Source organism: Lepisosteus oculatus, chromosome 13 (assembly GCF_040954835.1).
Source record: "Lepisosteus oculatus isolate fLepOcu1 chromosome 13, fLepOcu1.hap2, whole genome shotgun sequence".
Lineage (NCBI taxonomy): Eukaryota > Metazoa > Chordata > Actinopteri > Semionotiformes > Lepisosteidae > Lepisosteus > Lepisosteus oculatus.
The window spans coordinates 235,269-262,500 of NC_090708.1; the positions used below are offsets into that span (position 1 = coordinate 235,269).

The following is a 27,232-nucleotide window of genomic DNA, read 5'->3' on the forward strand; positions in this document are numbered from 1 at the left end:
AATGGCATGTTCATGCCTGCACTAATTATTATTCTGTGAATGTACTAATTTGTTACATCCAAACTGACAGTCAGTTTGGTCCCTGAAAAGGGCAATGTGCCAACCACTGCAGTCAAGTAAAAGGGGCTCTTTCATTCAGGGCAGTGGGACAGAAATTACCCTGCAGCATATGTGGGCAGGCAAGGGCACGACGCCAGCTTCATCAGCCCAGTACCAGGCTTTATCACACTGACTATTAAACTGAGTCAAGCCATGACTTCAGTAAATGTCAGGCTGGGGTGGCAGAATATCTGCCACTGTTGCTAGGTTTGTAAATGGCCAGAATCATGCTGATCATTCTTCTTATTTTGTTCTCACAGAAATTTAAATGAAGTAGCGAAACATTAGCTAAAAAAAAAAGTGTGAGGACTGTATTAATCAGCCAATTCACCTAATTTTAAACTCACATTAATAAATACTATTCACTTATTTTCTATTTGTTTCCCAAAGGTATTTTTTATACTGAGCTTGAAAATTTTACCAGCTCATAAACTGGTTCGTGAGGGCAGCAATAATTGCAACTATAACATAGCTATAATGTAGACCCATGTGGAGCACATCTGATTATATACAAATTGTGAGTTTAAGATTTAATTTACATCCTTTATATGTCCATATCACACAGTCAAAAGAAAATTTCAAATTGGTAGCTTCAGTTAATTGTACAGGTTTATATATTCATTACTTTGGAATTGCGTATATCTAAAGCAGGGTGATAGTCAAGAAACGTGTCTAACGATTCTGAGTAAAATCTGTTTCCCGTTGTCAGCAGCTTTTAAGATTTTAAGTGTTGTCAAAGGTAGATTATGAAAAATGTATAGCTTATTCTCATGATTAGTCCAGAAGCACTGTAAATATCTGCTTTTGTCTGTGTCAGCTGTAAGAATGGAGGAAGGCAACAGAACATCAACAGTTGTAATGATTATAGCGACACCACACTGAGACTTCAAATTTCCAGAAGCAACTTGAGAGTTTACAGCTGTAGACTCAACTTGCCATATTAAGCATGGTAAATCTTCAAAGGGTAAATCTGCATTCCAACAATTGTATTTTTATGCATATACTGTATATGATTAAATAGCCAGTATTTGTTGACTTCTATGGAACACACTAGAAAGCTACAATTTATTACAATATTCAGGCTATAAGAAAATCTGAAGGCAAAATTACGTTCAGATTTTAATGTCATAAGACTTGACTATCTGGGTTTGAACCTTCCTTTTGTTGCTCTCTTCTGTAAAAGACCTTAATGCAAAAGTAAAAATCAAAAAAGAGCTGATTACAAGTTATTTTCTGTTATGTCTTTTGTTATGGTAATGACATTGAAGCTTGAAAATGGGAATCTGCAAGGCATTAAAATGAGCATTATGAAAACTTCTGCCATGTCTAGAATAAGGGACAAGTCAGCGTGACACTTGCTTCGCACAGGCGATAAGTTTATTCATATCTGCAATTTCAAATCAGGAAAAGTTATGCAAAGTTGAAATGCATGTCTTGTTGGAATTGAGTTTGTGTGGATGTACAGGAGAGAATGCCAATGACTTCTGAATGCTATCTGCTGCCCAGTGTTGACAGAAGGGGAATTACATAGATGGGAAACATAATTGTCAATTTAGGGGAATGTAAATCTTTCATGTTCACATATTCCCCTTTGTGTAGACAAGATATTGTCCTAGGAGTTGACTTGACATCAACAGCAACACATTGTTAATGAACCCCGGAGCCGAAGTTGTCTCTTCTGCACTGATGATTGCTGGGTTCTGGCGGCCGGGACCCCTGAACCTGAAGGTGTAGAAGTTCCTGCTCTGGATCCTGGAAACATGTAGAAAGACTTCAACCAGAACACCTAAATCAGAGCTCTAATAACAAACGGGACTGTTGGAATCTACTGCACAAGCCCTTTCTGAAGAACCAATTGTACCTTATCTTCAGTCACCACTTTAAATTGGTTGTATTTCTTCAACTCTTATTGCTTCTTTTACTTAGTTCATTAGTGAAAAAAGTAGGAGCTGCTACCCTGTTGGTTGACATTATTACTGTTCTAGTATAAATACTGTATATATTCCATCTTCATATGGCCTTCTCAGCTCTGTGTAACAGGGACTTGGGTTCCTGAGATAAGGCACTGGCTGTTTAAATGTGGTTTTATCTGAAGCTGTAGCTGATATGACTGGTCCGTCTGACTCTGAAGACCAGAGAATAAAGTCGTGGGAAACCCAGGGCAAGGCCTTAGTTCTGTGGGTCCTGTGTCAATTAATTCCCTCATAATGCTAACAATAGAAGTCCCTAATTATAGATTGTCCAAGTAAATAACATTTGTACACATTCCAGAATGAATATTAGAAGTTATAGGATAAACACATGCAGTTGTCAGAGTTTTCAGACTCTTCTTTAAAGCATAGCTTAACTAGTCTGGATATTCCAGACAGTAATTTGCAGACATTCACTTGCCTTATGCTCTGCAAGTGTGAATTTCCCCAATATCTCTCAATGACCAGCAAAGATGAGTCTTTAAGTTCGGCTTGAAATTGTTTAAATGTTGTGCGTTTGAATATTGTGTATTTATTCCTGGTTCTTTATCACTTTAAGGAGTTCAAACCCTCTAGAGTTTAGAGCTGTGTTGGATGGAAAGCATTGCTAATAACAAATTGGAACTGTTTCTCATATTCTGTAATGGTTGTGTACACAATATCTAGGGTAATTATCACAGTTTGTCAGATTAATACACATATTACATTAATGTTAATCGCATTGTCTGGATTATTGCAGGTGGTAGTTGTATCTCCAAGGTCTATGAATGAAAACAAATCTGTGTGGAAAATCCATCTTCAACATATAGAACTTGGTAAGTGTGAATTTCATAGTTTAAAATATGATTTCTTTATGTCAATAATGGGAAATAATTATCTAAGCATCTTTCAAAAGCAGTTGCTTGTAATTTAAAGACAAAAATCAATTTCCTCTTCTGGATTCAAGCATACGTTTTTCATGTCTTTACCAGATTAAAGTGTTTCTCTGCCAGTAGAAACAGTGACTCAAGTAGTAGATTTTGTTGAAGCCATGGCTGGTGTGAAAGTGATCTTAAAGTATCATGTTTGAAACTAGACTTCAAGACATTTGTTGTTTGTCTGTGTCAGGGACAAACATTTCTTTAATGAGGACACAGAGCTGTCTCATCTGATTGCTGAAGCTTAGATAATAATCAGACTAGATCTGAATCACTGCTTTTGACCTATGACAGAGTTAGACCTTCATTAATGTGTACAAGGCTTGCCATATGAGAGGATGTCTGTGCTGCGCTCAGTGATGGACATTGTTTGCAGGAGATGAGAGCGCTATTTTGGCAGCAAGACGAAGGGAGCTGAAATCATCCTGCAGGCAGACTCATTATGACACAATCCTGCATTCATTTCAAGCCTCTATTAATAGTTTTAGAGTTTATGAGTAGTTTTGGGTCACTTGACCACATTATCTTTGGGTTAAATTGTTGTGTAGCACTAATCAAATGGCTGAAAAACTTGTTTTTGGTTGTTTTCCAACATTTAAATTTCTTGCACTGCTACACAATGAAGAAAATGTTCAGATATTTTGTGGTGTGATCAATGTGACCTTTTCTCCATCCATACATCCCCATATGTATTTTCTGGTCATTTAAAAATTTGATTATTAGTTATTCATGAAGGATGAAAGAGTAGACCATTATAATCCTGATAATGATAACAAAACCAAAATCATAAAATGTCACAGACTGGAAATTAGAAACCTTGAGATTCCTGAGACTGTGAAGAAAAGGAATACATAATAATACAGAAACAATCCTGGACATAAAAGGAATGTCCTACACTGACAGCCTGAATGAACAAACCTTTTTCAGTCCTGAAGAGAGAAGACTATGAGGGGACCTGATACAAGTATTCAAAATCCCGAAAGGCACCAACAAGATCACCTCAGTGGATTTCTTCAGAATGAAGAGTGAGACACGAACAAGAGCACACAAGTGGAAACCATGCAGAACTGAGAACAGGAGGCACTTCTTTACGCAAAGGGTGGTGGGAGTATGGAACAAGATACTCAGCCATGCTGTTGTTCTTTCAAGAGACAAGTAAATGAGGTCCTTGTGATCTATTATTTACTATCAAGAAAATGGAAACAATGGGCCAAATGGCCTCCTCTCATTTGTAACTGTTCTTATGTTCTTCTAATATTCATGAGTGAATTTTTGGGAGTTGTTTCCATGCGCCCTTGGCCTGTATTTTTACAGACTGTTACAGGGTACGTCTGTTTCTGAGGTTGTGAAAGTGAATTAGTTGGAACTTGCTTACAGAGCAGAAGTACATTCTTTTTTTTTTTGCTAGTGCAGATTGCTTAATGTAAATTAGGAAGTTCAATTTTGAAGATTGGCAGACACTTCAGGGGCTGTGCCAAGTGCATTTAACAATGAAGACGTCTGGCAGCTGGCATAATTGCCCCTCTTTTGCCAAAGCCAGATGACATGCTGGGAGGGCTGTTATTGCGAGGTCACACTCCAGGTAGGCAGTAGTCAGGTGCAGGCGGTGTGTGGTGAACCGCAGAGGAGAGCATTGCTGGTTCAGTAACATGTGGGAGGGCAGAGCCTAGAAATATGTGTGTTTAAAGAAAAGAAGAAGGAAAAAACACAGGAGGCTCAAAAGGGGGATGAGGTCAGTGGGGCTGAGAGCAAAGAAAAGGAATCAAGAGGCTGTGACAGCCGCATGTAGGCAACATTAGTCAGCCTGAAACACATTTTTCACTGCAAATTACCGCCAATGAATAGAGGCCTGATGTCATATTGAAAATGACACAGCTCTGATTCAGTTTTTATTGTTACCAAAAGTTCAGTTTATATGTGTCTCTGGTGGGTAGAATGTACAGTGCAATGTTTCTGAAGCCCATTGTGTGGTGTATTTATTACCTATCCCCCAGCTCCATGTTCACAACAGAAAGGATTTTATTCTTGTTATAACATTGAGTTTTCTCTGACTTTCTTGTAGTCAGACAGTTGTGTTGAGATTTAAAAAGGAAGATTTGCAAATATAAACAAAAAGATGTGAATGGTGACAGCACACCAATCCAACAGTTTCAAGAAACACTGAAGGTTTTAAAGAGTTTTAATGTAATAAAATGAAATTCAGTTTTTGCAACTTGCTGTGTTAAAACCGCTACGGTATGAAGAACTCACCCAGCAGAAGCTTGACTCACGGATACATTTGCTTTGGATTGGCTCCTGTGTTTCCCTCAGTGCCAAAACTGTAAAGGATTTTTTATGTGTAGGAATGAACACAGGTGTTGTTCATATCAAACATATATTGTGTCTTGTTTGAAAAAAATTGTTTGGGCATTATTGCATCACATAACTCCCAATTTTCTTTTCAAAGACATGGAGAACATATGCAGCTGCTCTACCTTCCTTCACCCCAGAGCAAAGACTGAACATATAAAGATCATAAATAAATCTGACTTTAACGGTGGAACAATGTACTGATCTGGGACTGATTGAAAATCGTGTGAACCAGCTGTTTGTTTGTTTCCCAGCCTATTAAGGCAAAAATATTTCTTTTTCTGTGTCACATAAGACTTTGATGTTGAAAAACTCATGTTATTTTTCTCTAGAGGCACACGGGGCTTTTCTCTCAACTATGCATCAGGAGATTAGAATGAACTTGTATCTCCATCACATCACCTGAAATCCCCAGCTTTTCCCCAGAGGAACCTTCTACATGGGTAGAGCCGACACAGTGAAAATACTGTTAAAATCCAGCTCAGTCTACCTCCCGCTGAGGGATACTAGAGTGAGGTATAACTTGTATTGGCATATATTTCTGTGAGAAGTCACTGTGCTCTAGCTGTGCACATAGTGATGGGTCCTGTGAGAAGTCGCTGTGCTCTAGCTGTGCACATAGTGATAGGTCCTGTCACTGATTCAGGAACCTGGGCTGCCAGAACAACCTGCCATTTGTAGCTGTGGTGCAAACAGTGCAAACCAACCATAATGGAAATTTAAGTAACCACAGAAGCCTGATAGCTTCTCAGTAGATTATTTTTTTAGATTATTTATGGTGCACTTTTAATGTTACTGGATATCCACAGGAAAATTCACTTATTGAATGATAGCATATTTTAACAGCAATTAGAAAAAAGAATTGCCATTTCCTCGAGGTTGATGATGCATGAGACAGAAAATTTGTAAAGCACAGCTGAACAGAAGTAACCTACCTACAATTATTTACACCTGTCCTAGTCAGAGCTGCTCTTGGAGTCAGTTGCAACATCATTTACTTTACAGTTGGAAAGACATTGTGCATCTAAATACTACTGCTACTAATAATAAACTTTATTTTATATTGCATCTTGTACAGCACTTTGTGAAGGTGATTTACAATAAAAGGTTTATAAAGATAAGAGATAACAAAAATCTCTTGAAGATGCCGGGGGCAGACACAGACACCAATCAAATAAAAGCCTTTTGAAGAAGAAGGTTTTGAGTCTCGATTTGAAGGCACTCAGGGAAGGTGACTCTCTGACATCCTTGGGGTTACAATTCCAGAACTTCGGGGCACAGTAAGAGAAGTCCCTGTCACCTCAAAGAGCTGGGGTGACAAATAGGAGACCACAGTAAGATTAACAAAGCTTGCAATGTGAAAAGTAGGAAGTTGATAAGTCAGATGAGCATGAGAATTGTGAAGTTGAAGTTAAACCAGATAGGAAGCCAGTAGGAGGGCTCCAGGACAGGAGTAATGTGGTGACTTGCATGTGACCTGGCCAGGATTGGCTGCTGAATTCTGGACATGTTGAAGTTTGTTCAGTGTGGATTTAGATCCCTTTAGCCAGTAGGCAGCAATCAGTTCTAGAAAAGACAAATTTGTTGTGCAGCTATTCTGCAGTAATATCTTGAACAGAGGTTCATAAAATAGTGATAGTTCATTTTTTAATCAACATTGAGTACTTTTTCTATTAGGTGTACTTGTGCCATTTTCCTTTTTGTGATACAGGGAAGCCTACAGGATCAGCAGCTCATCCTTGCTCTTTCATTTATTTCCCGTTGCCAGAGGAAGCCTCTGAGACGTCAGATCAAGGAATCAAAATTCTCAACAATTCTCTTTGTTTTCAAAGCATTTGTGTTCTGATGGCACCTATCATTCAGTGAAAAATTGAACTGGGCGTCATGCGCGTCTGTAGTGGAAAAACTAGATCACTTTTTTTCTTAAAGGACTGATTATTGTAACTCCCTACTTTCTCGAGTTTCTGAAACTATATTTAACATAATACAATAGGTTCAGACTTCAGCAGCTAGATTCCTGACTAGGCCATGTGCAAGTGAGAACATCACTTCTGTCTCAGAGTCCCTGCACTGGCTTCCTCTCGGCTTTTGAGTTATTCTGTTTCCCCAGTGTTAGTCTTCTTCTTTCTTCAGGTGACAGTACCTTTCTATTATCCCCCAAAGTCATGGAACTCCATCCCAAAATAACTAGTGGGGCCAAAAGTATTGAATGTTTTTAAATCTAGCTTGAAAATGTTTGTTTTTAGAGCAGTTTTTTTTAGATTATTTAATCTTCTGTATTTGCTGTTTTCTCATAGGCAGCTTTGTAATTTTTATTGTAATATGTATTTTTAAACCACTTAAAACCAGAAGATTGCTTTTAAACCTGATAATTACAGATTGTTGTCATCATCAATTACAATTATATAATTCTTCAAAACTGGATGCTGTCAATGCTGAAAACTGAGTAAAACCTGAGAATGACCATATCTATAATATTTATATTCCAGTTATATTTTAATGCACAAGTAAATGGAACTAGAAGCATAGTGTTGCGTGCCATGTTAGTGTACATTTACATTTAATGGTTATAACACTATATAGATTTGCTTAAGCTTCTTCATTCTTATGTATATTGTATGTTTATGTATTTAACTGCTTCCCATTCTAAATGAAATTTCCTTTGTGTGTGTATATATATGTACACAGTTTTTATATACACATATAGAATAAATACACACAGATTAAAGAGGAGTCTTTTTTTAAATGGGAAGCAGTTGGTAGCCCACTGTGAAAGCTTTAAATGATTCAGGAAATCCAACAAAATCTGAAAAGTAAATAAAATAAGGCTAATGGTATTTTTTTTTTCTCAAACACACATACGTGGTCTGCTTTGTCTACCTATAATATGGACTCTGTTGGAAATGTTAAATGGACCTTTAAAGTGCATTTATAATTCAATCCTCTGAGTGCAATGTAAATGTTGACCAATTATTAGCATGGAGAGAGAACTAAATAGGTTCCATTGGCAGATTCTGGAAGAGTGGATTTACAATGAGGAGAGGAAGCATCTGTTTAAAATGTAGGACATTTGAATTTAATTTTACCACTGTGACGCTTTTGTGTGCCTGGAGTTGCAGTGGAGTAGAAGCGTAGGAGCGCAGTGTCGGCAGGTGCATGCCACCAAATTACTGCCTGCAATTTGCATATTCATCTGCTAAGAAGCATGCCATTATCATATCAAAGGGATACTAAGCAACATCTAGCTTGGAGAGATGTGGCATAGCTTCAATTTGAGCAATTAATGCAAGATGAAGACACTTACTATGTCATGTGTCCCAGGGTTAGCAGCATCCAGGCTCATTGTTAGTTCTTGGTAAGATGAGGCATATCCTACTTCCGATGAGGAACGGAACGTGAATTGCCCTCTGCTTCATCCAGCTTCACGTGCTGAATGAACTGAACAGAGCTGTGAAAAAACAGCCAGAAAGAAATAAAGTTTTTTTTTCTAATGTGGAAATGGCTTTTCACATCTCTAAAAGCTTTTTGTTTCCTGTGAGGCATACTGTACCATGTGCAGTTTAGTTATTAATTTGGCATGCCATTTTATTACTAAGATAGAGTGAGGTGTTAGGACTCAGATACTATCATAGTGCAATGACCTGATGAGTTTTATATATTTTTGAATGCTGTTAAATGCTTTCAATACAATTTTATTGTGAATTAATTATGTATAGTGAAGATAAACATTTTATATCACGGGTTATTGAATGTATTCGGTTGCTTTATTTATACTATCCCAGGTGTCTTGGCCACTTTAGCGTAATTCAGTGGTCATTAAATTCCAAGTGCAGTTCAATCAAGAGCATTATTGTATTTTTTTCTGCCAAGAAAATGTATGTCATTTAGCTTTTGAGGGAAATGTTCTCTAGGAGTTGCACTGAAGCACTCTTTGCATTTTCTTTCGGGCTAGCACTTACAAGATGGTATTAGTCACAGCTGTTCTGTGCGATTTCCATTCCTTCTCTGGTTCTACGCCTCTGCCAAGTGCTTCTAAGTGCTGTTAGCATTCAGTGAGCTTTATGCCAAATCTATTCCTTATTTCTAGGACAGTCAGCTGTTCCATGTGAGTATTGAATGGTACTTGATACAGTATTTTGTTTGGATTCCTCTGGCAAAGCCTTAGATTTGTAAAGCCAGGATCACACACCCGGCTAACACATTGCCCATGTGTGCCCATTCCAGTGTTTCAGCAGTATTGTACAGTACACGGGGGCTTCGAAAGTCAGATTGGAAGAACTATGGCATGGTTATAGTATAAACAACTCACATGAAGGGCAGGAGCAATAAAGTGTTTGTCTTAGGGAAGCCAAAAGCCAATGAAATAAAGCAAATCTAAAAGCAGTGTTTTTGGGGAGGACTGCTTAAAAAATTACTTGCTTTCACAAAAGGCAAAAAAAAATGTAGAATTATAATTTCTAGAATGTTTTTAAGAAATGATATAATGTGTTAACAAAAGGATTGTATATGTTCCAATTGTTATGAAAACATGTTTCGTCCCATCACACTTCAGACATCTTGAATACCGGGCATGTTTAAGGGAATTAGAGTTCGCAGCACAGCAGTTTAAGGAAAGCTTGCCTTTTTCTTTATTATACTCCAGGCATTAGCTGCACAGCTTCCCATCTCACTCTTCAATAAAAAACAGTTTCTGCTAGATATACCATCAAAAGGCTGCAATTTAATTCACTCATGTCATTTGATTAGTCTTCATGGTCGCTTTTCATTACAAATGGCATTTAGAGAACTTAACCACACATGATGCTCCACAACTTTTGCTCGACGTTATTTCTCCCTGTTTTCTTCTTATCTTTAATTCTGATGATATGCAGCTTTCTCCTTTTTTCCTTTCCTGTGGGTTTGTACAGATTCTTGATGTTTGTGACAGGCCACGATAGGGGAAAGCTCTTATCACCATGGGGTTCGGAGGCCTCAGTAAATTGAAAATTGCAAATGAAATCCGCCGGGCTTAAATTCATCAGCTATTATGTCAGATGACCTTTGGCAGCTGCTGATAAAAATGAGAGAATGTTAGCTCTGATCCAATTTTCGGCACTAACCATTCCTTTCACTTCATTCACAGTCAGGCAGCAGACTCTCTGGAAGTGAAAATGATAGGGTTTCAGGAGAGCGGTATTGTGCTGCAGATTAAGATTTTCTCCCCCTATTTCCAGAGGTCGGCCTTGTGGTCCCCTGTCTGGTATCTTACCATTGTCCAATCAGTCTCAATATCTGCTTCAGAGGACATGTAAGCCATCCTTACAGATAAACACTTACAGAGGAAAATGTTGGACTTAATAGTTTTGCTTTAGAGGCATCGAGGGTCACAGTGTACCAATATTGACTGGCGCATGTTAGTTTAATCTGACATCCTCAAGGAATGTCACACTCTCCTCTTGTAGAGTTCTAGAGCTGATGTGAGAATTTGTCAGCACTTTCAGTGCACATAAGTACCATGGGACTGCAGCTAATTTGTACCCGGAAGGGATATATGGAGTCCTGCTTTATTTTATGAGCTCAACAGGACATAAAATATTTATGACCAAATTATATGTATTGGGATGTGTTGGTTCTTACTTAATTATTCAGTATTTTATGCATATTAGACCAGTTTATAACGTGATGATCTTTCCACATGCGTTAACCAAAATAAACGAATATCCAGTATAATAAACTTTCAGTTTCTTTTCAGGTCCTATAAAATTCCAGCAACAGAATAATTGATAGTTTAAAGAATATATAATGTGCATTTTTTGAGTAAACTACAGTACATTGCAAAATTATTACACATGGCCACATTATTCACACACTTTAAGTTAGTACTCATGGTATACTTGTTTGCTTTCCCTTAATGGCGTTTTTGGCTTTAGATAAGAGGTTACTATCTGTGAAGTGTTTTTTTCTTTTTCTTTGATAAGAGATTATTTATATGCATTCAGAATGGGTTTCCCTGGGTTTTCTCACAGCCATGACATCTTTCCATCAACAATAATTCCACTATCCATTCCTGCCTTTCATTCATCTGCCTCATCAGAAACTCTGCCGTTGATGTGTCTATGTGCTTCAGATGCTTTGTATGGGGTTTAAGTGTGCATCCACAGTGCCTTGCAAAAGTATTCAGACCTTTGCACTGTTTTCACAATTTGTTATTTTTAAAATGTGCCATTGTGACACTTTGAAGCAGTAATTAATATATGTTATATACACAACCTACTGTACATCATGATTGCATGATTATTCAAAACCTTTGCTGTGGTGAACCTAAATTAATTAAGGTGCAAAAATTACTTTAATAAGCCACACAATTAGTCTCAGATATCCAGCAGCTATATCACTCCGCAACTCACAACTGGCAACATAATGAAGCTCAGCAGGTGTGAGCCTGGCCAGTACCTAGATGGGAGACTCCTGGGAAAGCTAAAGCTGCTGCTGGAAGATATGTTACTGGGACCAATAGGGGGTGCTCACCCTGTGGTCTGTATGGGTCCTGATGCCCTACTATAGTGATGGGGACACTATACTGTATAAAGGAGCTGGCCTTCAGACAAAGTCCTGATTCTCTGTGGTTATTAAAAATCCCAAGGCATTTCCCAAAAAGAGTAGGGGTGTCACCCCAACTTCCTGGACAAATTTCCTATTGGCCTTTACCAATCATGGCCTCCTAATAATCTCCATTTCTGCACTGTGTTCATCACTCTGCTCTCCTCCCCACTGAGAGCTGACGTGTGGGGAGTGTTCTGGTGCACTAAGGCTGCCAGCACATCATCCAGGTCCCCATTACCTGTAAAGCACTTTGAGTGGATTGTCCAGAAAAGCACTTTATTAATACATGGATTCATTAAATATTCATGATTATTATTCTCATGATTTCAAAATAAAAAAACACCTGTGTGTGAGGTTCTTTTATTAGGTGGGGAAATTCCAGGAAACTCTTAACCATGAAGGCTAAGGAGAGTTCAAAACACATCAGGGATAAAGTCATTTAAAAGCACCGATCAGGACAAGGGTACAGAAAACACTGAAGTCTCTGAAGTCCCTGTGAGCACAGTCTACTCAGTGTAACCAGTTAGAGGGACTAGTGAGGGGGGCATGAGGCTAAGGGATAGAGAGAGGGATAGATGTGTGGCAGTGTAAGATGGCACACCTAATGAACACGCGAGCCAAACAAATATTGGTCATCAAGACACTATGTGTAGAGAGAGTGAGACTTGTTGCAGTGCAGAGCTATCCTATGGTCAGTGTATAGCAAAGAGTCTAGAATAATTAGATGATTAGGGAGATCAGAGAAATGCATTCAGGTTTCGAATAAACTATTACATTTATAAACATGTGTATGCATCATTTGTAATTTTGTAAAATGGGACAACATAGAAAATCAAAGAAAGACCACAGAATGGGTCTGAATACTTATCCAAGTCATGAGCCTAAAATCACCAGTCCACAACTGTGACCCTTCCAGTGAGTATTGGTTGCTCAGTCAGCCACACCGTCTGCCTCTCCCTTAGCTTATGTAGACCTACAGCACAGCAGTCCTTCCAACAACCTTGACCAGATTTCCTGCAAAATACTGACATGAACATGTCAAGGGGTCAGTGGTCAACAAGTGGTCAGTGTTTTGAAGGGGAGATTGGCCAGTGCAGACATCTTGCAATGAATTAACTTGTTAAACTGAGTACAAGCTACATGTATAACAAGTGATGTTGTTCATCCCTCAGCTGAAGCCTTGTAGGGCAGGGCTATCCTGGGGTCAGTGTCTAAGATCACTTTATTTGCCATACAATTACTTGCATTAGGAATTTGTCTTTTTGCATACCTCAGCTTGCTCTCCATGAGACACAGACACAGGGAGAGAAGCTTGGGGTCAGAGCGCTGGGTCAGCCATTGTACAGCACCCCTAGAGCAGCTGGGGTTAAGGGCCTTGCTCAGGGGCCCAGGGATAGTAGGATTCCACTGCCAGCCATGGGATTTGAACTGGCAACCTTCCAGGCACAGATTCTTAGCCACAGTGCCACCACTCCACCCAGAGCATAGCACAGAGTCTAGAATAATTAGATGATTAGGGAGATCAGAGTGAACTATGGGCGCATGTTTCTCCTGTGGAAGTAATGAGTGTGCAGACAGTGCAGCAACAAGCTGCAGCTGTATCTCACCTAGTCCATGTTATAGAAGAAAGGCAAAAGCACCAAGGGAGCAGAGAGATATTGGGTCCGAGAACAGCTTCGGCCTGGCAAGCAGCCCTGGAAGGGAGGTGGCCTGTTGTCTGTGTGGTGTCCGCCTCGGAGTGGGAACAGTAGAGCTGAGGAAGCTGCCTCAGAGTGGTCACCGAGGAGCTGGAGACCTCCAGGCAGAAGGACGTCAGGCAGAGAAGCTCTCACCTGACAGAGCCGTCCATTAAGGTGAAATCACCACAGGTCTCTGGGAGAAGACATCCCAGCACTGTTGGGTCAGGTGCTAGGTAACCACCAGGGCATCCTGAAGTAACAGGATCAGTCCTTGCTGTGTCAGACCACTGGTGAGGTCAAACTTCACACATCTCCCAGTCAGCACCACCCCGACAGTCAAGCATGGTGGTAGCAGCATCGCGCTGTGGGGCTGCCTTTCCCCAGCTGGGACAGGAAAGCCTGTTAGTGCTGAAGGAAAAAAAAGTAGAAGCAAAGTACAGACAAATACTAAGGGAAAGCCTGTTTCAGTCTGTAATATTCTTAAAACTGAGGGAAAGAACACATTTCAGCAGGACAAAAGGTGAATCTCCGAAGCACAAGGCCAAAGCTACACCACAGTGCAAGAATAAGGAAGTGAATGTCCTGGAGTGGCCCAGTCAATGTCCTGCAAAGTTAGTAGAGGCTTACCCAAAAAGGCTTACAACTGTACTTGTTGCCAAAGGTGCTTTAACCAAATGTCAAGCTCTGGGGTTTGAATACATATTCAATCAATCTATTTAAATTTTTTCTCCTTAGTTTTTGTTGACATTTACTGTAACATATTGTTACAAATGGGGGGGGGGGGGGGTTTACAGAAATGGTGAATATCAGGAATTGACCGAGCGGGTTAGTCAATAAGTAAAATAAATATTAATAGGCCCCAACTCGTAAGTGATTTTTCCAGAATATACTGGTGTGGTTGGTATTATTAGAGGCACATGAATGTTCTCTGGCGCAACTTTGGTGAAAAGAGTAATAATCCACACTTGGTTAAACAAATGTTTATTAACAATGACAATACAAACACTGCACTACACACAACAAAATACACAACACACCAGTTAGTATATTTACAGTATTTACAGACAAGGCGTTTTAGAGGCCCACCATCCTAATCACCCAGAAAACCCCACACTTCTACAAAGTATTAAGTTCTTAAATAATGCCCACAGAGGCCCAAAAAGAGACATGCTACCTGCTTAAAACTGCATAATAACTAAGCAGGAAAGACCATCTTTTTTACCCGGGAAACCCAAGTTCCCTAACAACACAGAATAGCAAACTCTCTCTAGCAAGGTCTATACTCAGCTCCAATCAGGTTTTGTTTGGATGATCATGAAGTAGGTTCTCTGGCCTGGCACAAGCTTCAGGTCCCCACTCCTCTTGACTCCTCTCTTGTTCTTTCTCTCCTCTCTTATCAGTTTTCCTCTCTTCTCTGTTCTTTCTCTATGGTCTTAATGTGATCTTATATGTGTGTTTCGGGGCTGCTCCTTGACATTCATTTACCCAAAACTTAACTGACCAGGTACACCAAGGTAAACTTTACAACTGTTTTTGATCAGTGGACCCCCTACATCTCAGCAAACATTACCTTGGTTTGTTGGTAAAGTTTACCCAGCTAGGTGCTACACACTTCATCTAACGTCTTAGAGACATTTCCTAGTCACCTGTAGCTGTACCTACAGAATATCTTTGAGGTCTCCAGTTTAAGCAGTTTGAATCCAGTTTAAGGGTTTGAATAAAATATTAAGTTTAAAAACATTTGTATGTATCATTTTATAATTTTGTAAAATGGAACGACATAGAAAATCAAAGAAAGATCACAGAATGGGTCTGAATACTTATCCAAGTCATGAGCCCAAAATCACCAGTCCACAGCTGTGACCCTTCCAGTGAGTATTGGTTGCTCAGTCAGCCACAACGTCTGCCTCTCCCTTAGCTTATGTAGACCTACAGCACAGCAGACCTTTCAACCACCTTGACTGGATTTCCTGCAAAATAATAACACGAACATGTCAAGCGGTCAGTGATCAACAAGTGGTCAGAGTTTTGAAGGGGAGTTTGGCCAGTGCAGACTTCTTGCGACAAATTAACTAAAATGAGTACAAGGTACATGTTTAACAAGTCTTTACTTTAGTCTTTTTCAGACAGTGAAATAAGCAAGTAAAGGTTTATTCCATGCTAAAAAAATAAAGAAGAAACACAACATTTCGGCTGTGTAGCCTTCTTCATGTGTCAGGAAGGAAGTGGAAGGCTCCAGAGCTGAAACGTTGTGTTTCTTTAATTAATTTTTCCAGCATGGTATAAACCTTTAATTGTTCCTTTGTAGCCTACACATGACACAGCTCCCTTCTTGAACAACTTTTTCAGAGTGACGTACAAAATGTATTGGTTTGTGACGCTTCAAATCCAGGACCAGCTAACCCTGTTCTAGACTGTGGTGACTAGTATATGTTTTGGCAAAGGGATTGTTGTTTTGTGGAATGAAAACTGTAAATGTGGTGCAATCCTGGTCAAGATTAACAGGTGGAGTAATTTCCTCACAGAGTTCCTTAGTGGTACCAAGTGGAAAGCAATCATTGCATGAAAAGTTGATTAATTATTATTATTGTTGTTGTTGTTGTTGTTGTTGTTAGTAATTGCAACCATCATTGTTGTCATCATCAATATCTGTGGGTCTCTTAAATTGCCTCCTGCCTGAAATCGTTTATCCAATTTACCAAATAATTCATTTTAATTAAGTCATGCAGAATGAAAGAGAAGACCCTGCGGCTCTTCTGGACCAGGGTGGCCCATGACTGGCCTACAGCTCCAATACACAGTCTCAGCTCTCATTGGCTGTGCGGGCAGAGCCTCCAGCCAGCCATGATTTACGATGACTTAATTGAGCATTTAATTGACCATGCTGCTGAAGATCATTTAAATCATGGAAAAAAACGCAAACAAAGTCTTGCAATAAAACAGAATGGAAGAACCCAGGATGCCCCTCCCTTGTTTAGCCCAAGATCAGAAGCAAAAAATCCTGAAATCAGCAGCCGAAAATCCCAACACCTTTCACCAAGGGGACCATGAGATCCCCTACATTTGTCCCAAGCACACAAAGCCAATATGTATCTCTGATTTCATCTTCAGAATGATATTCAGAAGATTAACACTTATAGTGTTTAGACGTCAATTAACGTCTTGATCATTTCTGTTATTGTGCTCCAAGCAGCTCGGCCAGAACTAATTTATGTGTATCTGCGATGTACACTAGATACACACTCCTGTCGAAGCTCCTCCAGACATCCAAACCTCAGTGTTTGGAAATACAGTAGAGTCCCCACTGAAGCACCTGTGGGTTTGCCTGGGAGGTCACCGTTACGGAGGTGTGCGCTGTTTCACAGAAACATAATCATGATCACTTGCTGTCCTCCAGGCTGCCAGTGAGGCTCATACTGCAGCCGGAAGGGACAGAGATCCCCAAAGTTGAGTGTTTTCATCATTCAACACTCCACAAGGCAAGCTAAATGTCAAACAATGTGGTCAAGCATTCAAAAGCAATAAGACATGCAGACTTATTTAGCAGACCATCACACATGCAAATATTCTCTTAAGGTCTTGTTTGATACTGAAATGCTAGCTCCTTGTTTGTTCTTTTTTAAATCATGAATCATTTCCCCCACCACCCTCAAAGAACAGAAACAAACGAATGCTTCAATTATTGTTTAGTGTGTAAAAAACACCTAGGAGAAACAAAATTTAAAGTGATGTGTTTAGATCCCCTTTGTTATTTTTGAAGATTTTTATTAACCATTTATTTGTTTGGTGAGCACTATTCAAACCAAGTTTCTGGTCTCGTGTAGCACCTGTCACAGGTGTTGATCATTAATCAGCTATTACTGCAGTTTATTTGGTGGCTGACAAGTTGCAATTTTCCACTGATTCAGCTAGTTTGTCAGGTGGGAATTATGGCAAAGCACATGTGACAAAACACATCACCCTTTCTGCAGTTCCTGGCTCCGCTCTCTCGCTCTCGCTCCCTCTCCAGTTTTTCGACAAACAATATCTGGGACTCAGAAGTAATAAGGCGGAATGTATAATTAATTACCCAGCTTGCTCTAATTAGGGATGAATAAGTTGTGTCCCTCTCATCATCACAAATGTGGTGATGGGTAATACCAGTTTATGCTATATTAACTGCAAATATGCAATCCTTCTGAGAGCACTTTCCTTGATGAATTTGATGAATGTGACAATAATTAGCAGAGACAGATGAGAGCTAAATTACTACTGACAATGTAATGCTATCCTGCTTGAGGGCCTGGGAACGTGGCAGGCTAACATGGCAGGGACCAGGCCCCATTTCTAATTAATAGTCTTTTTGCCAGTGAAAAAAGGAATGGTAATTGTTTTCGTCAAAGGCTGCGGGGAGCTATCAGGGTAATAAAGTTAATTAGCAGAACAAACAACCTTTCACTGCTGCACCAGAATGGGAAAAGTGTAATTCAAACTGAGGAAAGATATGACGAGATGAGATGATAGCAACCAAAATTTTACACAGGAGAAAAACAGAAAAATAAATTATTCAGAACCTTTTTTGTTTTTGTTTTTTTTACTTTTGGCACAGTAAAAATTTATTTCCGTTTTATACTGAAATTTGTATTTTTTTCATTTTCTGCCTTTATGCTCATTTAGAATATGTAATTTATTTTTTCTCTGTCCTTGAGTTCGGGGCACCTGAACTGAAATATTTTAAAGCTTTGCTTGACTTATTTCAGAATTTGTAAAAGTAATTTGTCCTCACATCACTTCTTACAGGGTGAGGGAACAAAGTTACAGACTTCTATGTGGAGTGCTGAAGCTATCAAAATGATCATTAGAAAATCAAGCAAATAAAAATGGTGAAAACACCCTACACAGAATAGATTCTATAACAGTCCGACCTTTTCTCTATAAGGAGAATAAATGGTAATAACTTCTGGCAATTCAGTTAATGAAATTGTGTATTTAGCAAAGGGAAAAATAGCAGGAAACAGTAGACAGCATCTATTTCCAGCTGTGCATGTATATTTACTTACAGTACATACAATATAACTCACATTTCCTTGATTCCTTTGATTTTCGAAACCCATCCATTTGTCTTCTTGTGATTAGAAACATCCTGTTCGTGTAACTGGTTATTACCATGCTGAAATTCTGAACTGAAAAAAACCTGAATCCACAAATCCATTTGACAAACAATGTATAATCTGCAGATAAATCTTTGTACACAAGGTGGTGGTATCTACACTTTTTCCTTCTGATTAATATAATTAATAAAATTGCAAAAAATATTTTTCCCACTTTGACTTTGCTTGTGCATGGCATTGTATAAAAGCATAAACTGACAGCTGTGTGTGGGAGTAAGATGTACAGTACTGTCTTGCAGGTTTAGTGTTTGCATGTGTCTTTTATTACAGTTCTTCTAACCTTAACAATTTTCACATCATGTCTTAAATAGGATAGCAGCTGAGAGTGAAATCTGGCTCATTATTCAGTATAAGTGTGTGATTTCCTTACTCAAAAGCAGGAGCAACCATTTTAAAAACATTTGTTATTTACCGGATGTACATTTGTAACAAAGAAAGCCAAGGCTTTTCATGGTGACTATACTGTACGTAAATTATTATTTCAGACCCGTAATGTTTGCAACTCGTGTGAACTTGATAAATATATTGATGCCAATGTGCATAGAGCTCGAACCTGAGTCAGGAGGAGAATGTGTTGACAACATACGATAAACCTTTTCCTGCTGTGTGTTCTGTTGCCAAGTGATGTTTTGTCATGATGTGCTGTTAGCCTGGTCTCACCTGGGACCAGTGATAGCTTATCAAAGCCTGAACAGTTCCTCTTCACCACAGGCAGATAATAGCAGCTTTCAATTCATCATAGTGGAGGCCTTAGGGAACCATGGGAACGATTGGTCAGCTGACAGCTGGATGGACAGCTTGACGGCTTCTGGAGCATCATGGGAAATAACTGTCACCTGATGTTCATGGTGGCCAGTGAGATAACCTTCAACATGACAGTGAAAACAAAGATTGGAATTGGGCAAATACCTGTATTTTTAAAGCAATTGAAACCCTACTTCCAAGACAATAAAACATCCAATTGATGTTGGTACATTGGCAAAGCTGACTTGTAATTTAACTAATTTATTTTTCAAAACTACATTTGTGGACCTAGAGGGATTCCTTTTGAGTCAAAGAAAGAATGTTTTTTTATTATACATAAAGTTGTATTGTAAAGAACTGTGGAAGTGAGGGGGTTTACTGAAATACTGCTGAGGAAGAATAAGAAAAGGGAATCAGAAAAAAAATATTACATTATGGAAACTTATTGCTTTTCTTAAATCTTATGATGATACTTTACAACATTTTTGCATCAAAATATCTATGCTTTTTAGAAATCAGAACTAATTTTCATTTTTACAAACAAAGAAATAACCACATACCATATCTTAGGCAGTGTCCCTTCCTTTACTGTATATCTCTGTCTCTTTAAGCATATTCTGAATTAGACACAAACATTTAGATAAAGAAAATTGGATTAGATACACACTGTATATAAAGAAACTAGTTTTCCTGAAACCATGTTTCAGCTTTGATTAACCTGTTTCTGTGCCTGTTTCGGAACTAGTATTGTGTTTTTTCCTCTAGCAGCATTTTCCATCAGGGCTGTGTGAACAGTTTCTTTCAATACGTGTTTCACCACAGTGGAAGAACCAGCTTGTTTTTACCTGATTCTTTTCTGCCAGGGGAAAGGCTTTGATCAGTGGTTCATGTTTTCAGGCTTCTAGATATGTGTACAGAATTTTATGCATAGCGGTTGTAAAGGTATATTTGAACATGGCCAAGTGACAGTCCAAATAAAATGTATATATGTATGTATATTTAAAAAAGAAGAGTAGATCTGCAATCTTTAGCAACCACTTCTTTGACAAAACGGAGTATGAGGTTTATTTCTTTTAACCCCATTCATATGCTGAGTGGAGATAAATGGAAACAAAAACATACAGAAAAAGAACTCCACATTCAACCGTTTCCTTATTTAATGCTGAATTTTTACCATATACTAATTTACCAAGTGTGAAAGGCACAGTATTCTTATTATTTATTATTTAAAATAATACTGTTTATTTTATCATAAGATGAATCTATTTATTTTATAGATTTAAATTTTAGAATTTATTTTATCTTGTGAATCAATTCACAAGAAAACCTTGTGAAATTAATAAATACAAGTGCATATTTTATATACATATTTCTGACTATTTTTCTCTTAAATTGTGTTTTTATATTTTCTAATTAATCAACAAGTTAAAAAGGCAGAAAACTGTCTTGTGACTTCTGTGCAAAAAAAGCTGTGAATTAAGAAATGCATTAAGTTGTAAATAAACAATATGTTTTTTTTTATTTACAAGCAGAAATTATTATGATGAGACATTACAAAAATCCTCCCGTAAACAGTTAGTGGGACATTACCTTCAACCTCGCATTATACTGCCATTAAGTCCTTGTTGTATTTTAAATATAGTGTTGATGTTAATGTTTCCATGGATGTTAAACAGATCTTTGTTAGGAAACAAGCCTTTAAACATGCAAAAATTTTCAGCCCACAAAGGTAGCACACACCTCTCATTGTGATGCATAAACATGTCGCATTCACCAAGGTGCCAGCTACTTGACAATGCCTTTCAGTGGCACAGCACAAAGAGCCTTCTCACATCGCAGCACAATGGCTTTTCCAGGGGGTTCTGGGTTAGTAATCTGGGCCAAACTGTCATGCGAATCCATGGGAACTGCTCTCTCCTCCCCTTACCAGCACTTCATTGTTTTAAATTCTTATCTTGGGGGGAAATTCTGCTAATTACTTGACAGGTTCTCACCCACAAAGAGATTAGCAAGTATTTAGCAGGTTAAGTAATTACTAAATAGGACCACAATTTGTACTAATTTTTCTATGCAAAGAGAAAAAAAAACCTTAACCCCATACTTATGGGTTGGATTGGCTCAGCATCTTAAATCTAGGAGAATGAAGAAAACACCACCTGCATAATCTCTGTGAGAGAAGAGAAATAGCATATGTTTATTTCCCCTTATTACTTCTCCTATCCCACTGTGTTATAACATTTCTGAGTTATGTAAAATATAAGTTGGTACTATATAAAAAAGGATTTTTGGTACTAACTAGTATTGAAGTTTAAAACAATCTAGCATAGTATTGCAATTTATGCACACATTGCAGATATTCTGTTGAGTCATACTGTTTAGAATAAAGATAGGTGATCTGATGTGTGAATAGACTGGTGTATTCAATTAACTTCATTTGTAACTTTTTTACATTTTTAACAGTGTTTTTCTCCACAAACGTATCTGGACTTTTAAAAGGAATCCACATATATTTCAAGACATTCCTTTATTATGATAAAAACAGAGTTTAATATCGGTCCTTAACACACAAACAGTGTGTGCTTAATAGGTAATAAAGACTGTAGAAGAACATATACTTTAAACTGTAATTATTAATTGAACTTAAGGGTATCTTTGTGAGCAGTATCAACTAGTTTTTGTTTCAGTTACAAGTTGCCACTATTATTACTAGAAGTAATATTTTGTATGCTCTGATTATTCCATCAGGTGAGCTCTGTCTTCAAAGACAAGGGTTTAAAGTTACCTCAATAAAACAGTAAACACTGTAGGCACTCCTGGAGCTCTGCTGATACTAGAACATCATCAGTGTGAGGTTTCACACAGGGAAGTGTTGAATATCATCTACTGGATCTTTACACTACAGCTACAGTTTTAACAGCTTACTTTAGCAAAAGGAGTAAGAGCTCCTTATGTCAACAAATTTACATCAAATTATCCACACCTTTGGATCTCACTGTTTTCCACAGTTCACAGAAAAAATTGACATTGTAACAACATCCTCTTGCAAAAATAAACTTCTATTTCAAGGCAATGCAGCCTAGACACACAGTGACATAGACTATATACACTGCATATATCCCATTATGTTAGGTAACTAATTGAATTGTACAAAAGCTTTTAAATGACAGAAATAGGCAGCAGTGGCCTATTCTTTTGTTAGTTCTTATTTTTTTATCTTTTTTTCCAGTTCTGAGGCCTGCTGACACAACTTAACACACATAGTGTATCAGGTTACTCCAAAATCCTCACTAATTGAAAGCGGCCACAATATGTTTACACTTGACATATGATTACATTATTCTTATTTAGTCTGCCATGAATAAATCATTGGATTAACTTGTCTGGTCTTGACTCAGTAGTATATCATTTATGATGTGACACCACCTTGGATCAGATCTGAAAGCTGTTAACTTTCTGTACTAAGCTGTTTACTAAGTAAACACAAGAGTTATGCAGATAATGTTTTGTAATGGAATAACATGAAGCAATTAAGCAAAATAATTTGTCATTTAACAATGATGCTCTCAGTAAACATTCTCTTCACTTCCTTATTAACCAATATTTTGTTTTAAACTCTAAGAATAAAGAGTGCATTAAAGAAAAGTTTACCTATTAGAACCATTATGTTTTTAGCAAGGTATGTATATCATCATGATGTGGTGATGAATTTCTCTGTAAGTTTTAATGTGTTTTGATAGTGCCGTTTTACTGGATGGAAAAAGACAGATCCCTGACTAGGTTCCAGCACTGTTTCCTTAAGGCAAGACTTATCCATGTTTAGAAACAGATTTACACAGAGGGAAACAATGTAGGCATTTATTTCACAACAGGAACTTGCTTATTCAGAAAGAGGATCTTTACAGGGAGGTGACAAAGTGTGCCTCTGGTGCCTGAGCTGACATGCTAAGCACCTTGCTCTCCTGTGCTTGTAATCACATTTCCCAAAGAAGCGTGGAGGTCTCATGTGGTGCCCAGGTGCTGCTGAGACTCCGGCTCTAGAATATGTTAATATGATGTAATTATTGTGTATTCACATTAAACATTAAGAGTACTTGTGGGAAAATCTAATGAAAAATTGCTGCTGATTTGTCTTTAAATTTTGATGTTCAAAATAATAATAATAATAATAATAATAATAATAATAATAATAATAATAATAATAATCTATTTGTACTGGATAATCTTAATAATAAAGTTTTTGACTAAGAAGAAAAGTAGGTACTTCTTCAATACTTTTATTAAATAGCATTTGATAAATTGAATTAATTAATTTTATTTTGAACATCTCAGCATTGTAAAGTTTATTTAATTGTGAAAAATCAATCCCTTTACCCAATGTAGAGATGAAATTATCTACATCATTTCTTGTTCATTTCTATGGTTTGTGTCAGAGATATTCAAAGGTTGGACTTTGGCAAAAAAGTTATCCAAAAAAGCTTGAAATTAATATTTCAATGATACAGATGGTGAGAGCTTTTCTTTGAAGAAGTAAGCATCCTACAACAATGCAAAAAGATAAATTTAATTTCACGTCATGTTTAAAACCTAGTTCTTCTTTTACCCTGTCTGCCCAGCTCTTACTGATGTGTTTTTCTTGGAACTCTTCCACTATTTTTTAAATGTCTTCTCTTAATGAAAGGAAAGATATGTACAATGTTTTGCGATTATCTCCTTGAAGTCACCTTTGGTAAAGCGAAATGGTGCGTAAAACAATAAACACTGAAGCTGACCTGCAGTGTTTCCCTGAAAGCCTGGAGAAGCAGTCTGTGACGATGCTGTGGAGCCGAGTCTGCAAAGGGCAGTGACTGATGGAGCACACCTAGTTGTGCTGTCTCACTGTTATAATAATAATTGCTTACACTTATATAGCGCTTTTCTGGACACTCCACTCAAAGTGCTTTACAGGTAAGGGGGACTCCCCCCCACCACCAATGTGCAGCATCCGCCTGGATGATGCAACGGCAGCCGTAGTGCACCAGAATGCTCGCTACACATCAGCTATCAGTGGGGAGGAGAGCAGAGTGATGAAGCCAGTTCATAGATGGGGATTATTAATTATGGAGGCCATAATTGGTAAGGGCCAATGGGAAATTTGGCCAAGACGCTGGGGTTACACCCCTACTCTTTTCGAGAAACCTCGGTTTTACATTTCATCCGAAGGACGGCGCCTGTTTACAGTATAGTGTCCCCGTCACTATACTGGGGCATTAAGACCCACATGGACTGCAGGGTGAGCGCCCCCTGCTGGCCCCACTAACACCTCTTCCAGCAGCAACCTTAGTTTTTCCCAGGAGGTCTCCCATCCAGGTACTGACCAGGCTCACACCTGCTTAGGTTCAATGGGTTGCCAGTTGTGAGTTGCATGGTGAATGATATGGCTACTGGCATTATCATCCTCGCCTGGGCTTCCAGTACTGTCTATACTGATTCACAAGAAGTAGATTTGTGGAGGGTTATTAACACATTTCTGAAAGATTAATGATACAACCAAGCAGATGGTATTGTTAAATATAACCCTCACTTTTACATCTCCTGGAGAATAATCTATTATATAATTTAATACTTAAAAAAACATTAATATTATTATGTATAGGTAATCATAACTTTGAAAATTTACTATATTTCTCAATGTTATCACCTTTCTACATTTTTTCATTGTGCTGTACAATTATTGTTGTATGGATATTAGCTTAAATATTTATAGTGCCAATGTGAGATTGATAAAAAGATTTCTACTCTCAATGTCAAATGCTTTATTAGTAATGATTACTTATGAAATTATTGTTTTTGGATTGTCCCTGTGTTTTCTTTAGCACTCATTCATATGCCTTTTTAAATTGTGAAAATATGGGGTCCATAATGTCGCAGCAGCAAAAGTAAATCCTTGAAAGCATCAAATTTCAAAAGCTGTCTTAATGTTCTCGTTATATAAATGTAACAAAATGAAGGTCATGTTGTTGATGGTGGTGGAGAGGGAAATGGAGGATTTTGAAGCCAAACAAAGTCAGTCTTCTGGTGTACTTCCACAGAGCAGTGCCTAAGAAAAATGTAATCATAGACATTGAGGATGATTTCCATGGTAACATGAAACAAGTAGCAATTGTGGATTCTGCCACTAAAAATAGAGTCTTCATCATGGCCGAACACTGAGCCACCTATTTATGTATTCTTCCAGTGTGCGAACAATTAAAGCAAACAGAATAGAGAAGAACAGCATGGGGCCTAAGGAACCAACATTTGTTTTGCTCTTCTGCTTTTGATTTATATATATATATAATATATACAGATAAATTAAGTAGTCTGTACAGAACATCGTGCCCCAGAGTGGGAAAAGGGCTCTGGAAATATATTACAGACATTATTTAAGCTGCTCTGGGGCTACATGGCCCATTTTAAGTCCGGCTGGACAGCAAGGCAGTGGGAGGGCAGGGTTACTCTTTATCCTGCTTGCTCTGAGAGACACCACAAGCCTGGCCCTGTGTGTGGACCATGCTTGGATACTCTCATCCCTATGTCGTAATCTGTCCAGTGGGTGCTGCTTGTGATGGGCTGGGCTCTTGTTCTTCTTGCTGGCTTGGAATGGTTATCCTGATAGGATAAGAAGACCATCACAGACAGCAGCTTTCTCCATAACATATTTCTGATGTTTCCACAGTGCAGAATTTCATTGTGTTACTGCAGAAGATTACTTACAATTTGTGAATTTAAGAAATTAAGACAGTAATGAAAATGAAGCAACACTGGCGCTCCGCTCGTCGTGTTGCCCTTTGAACAGTTCACAAAGTCAAGAGACATTTGCACACATGTGCTCAGTGGATTAGTGTGCTGAAACCACATGATCAGCAATGATGCCTTAGATATTGTATGTGCTAATCCAATCCAAATCGAACTATATGAGGGATATTCATTTGCCATATAAGACATTAGTTTATTAGACTTGGCTATTCTGGAATTTGAGGAAAAAGACACAGTCATATCATACAATATATTAATTCTGTTTTTTCATGTGCATCTTTGAAATTTCATGTAAAATTAAAAAATTGAGTGACCACTTAACCAACTTACATGATTTTAGCATGGTTTTTCTTCAAAAAAATGTTTGAAAATGTCAATTTCATCACACAATAAGCTAAACAAATACTTTTAATTTTTATATTTTAAAAAGGAAGTGTTGGGCATGTTATATATTATAGATTATTGTGGTTAAAACATTATTGAAACAGAATAATTATTTCTGTTAAATGTTATTTAGCACTACACTCAGAACAAATTTGGACATAACATATTTCAGATCTACAAATTTATTTTCGAAATGTACTAAACCATGCTCTGCCATTGGTGACTCCTATAACACGATGCAAACAACTTTATTTAAACATCTTTTGTAGTGAATTAGAAAGGCCTTGCATGTGACGTACAGCTCTTCAGTTCTAACACGTATGCAGAGATTTTCAAATGCATACTATTTGGTAGTTTCTCCAGGGGAGTAGAAGCAAATTCTACATGACTGCCATTCTGCTGCCCTTATAATGCTACCCTGCTGCCTTCATTACATGTTTCCTGCTGTTTCATTGTGTAAAATATCTTATTTCAATTGAAGGAAACACATCTTATCCAGTAATTGAATATAATTTATACTACTGTGGTGGGATTCATGTGAAGTTCTCTTGGAGATAGGGCAATAATAGGCGTTATCAATGGGT

At 38.0% G+C, this 27,232-nt stretch overlaps 1 long non-coding RNA gene across 4 annotated transcripts in view; it reads left to right on the forward strand.

Annotated features, from left to right (window-relative positions):
* LOC107079094 (uncharacterized) overlaps positions 1–27,232 on the forward strand; it is a 124,415-nt gene that overhangs the window by 39,859 nt on the left and 57,324 nt on the right. For 2 of the 4 annotated variants that reach the window (XR_001480078.2, XR_001480076.2), the window contains exon 2: positions 2,809–2,884. The exons of the other annotated variants lie outside the window; for them this stretch is intronic. This is a non-coding gene — a long non-coding RNA (uncharacterized lncRNA). The remainder of the gene's footprint in view (positions 1–2,808; positions 2,885–27,232) is intronic. 4 annotated transcript variants of the gene reach the window in all.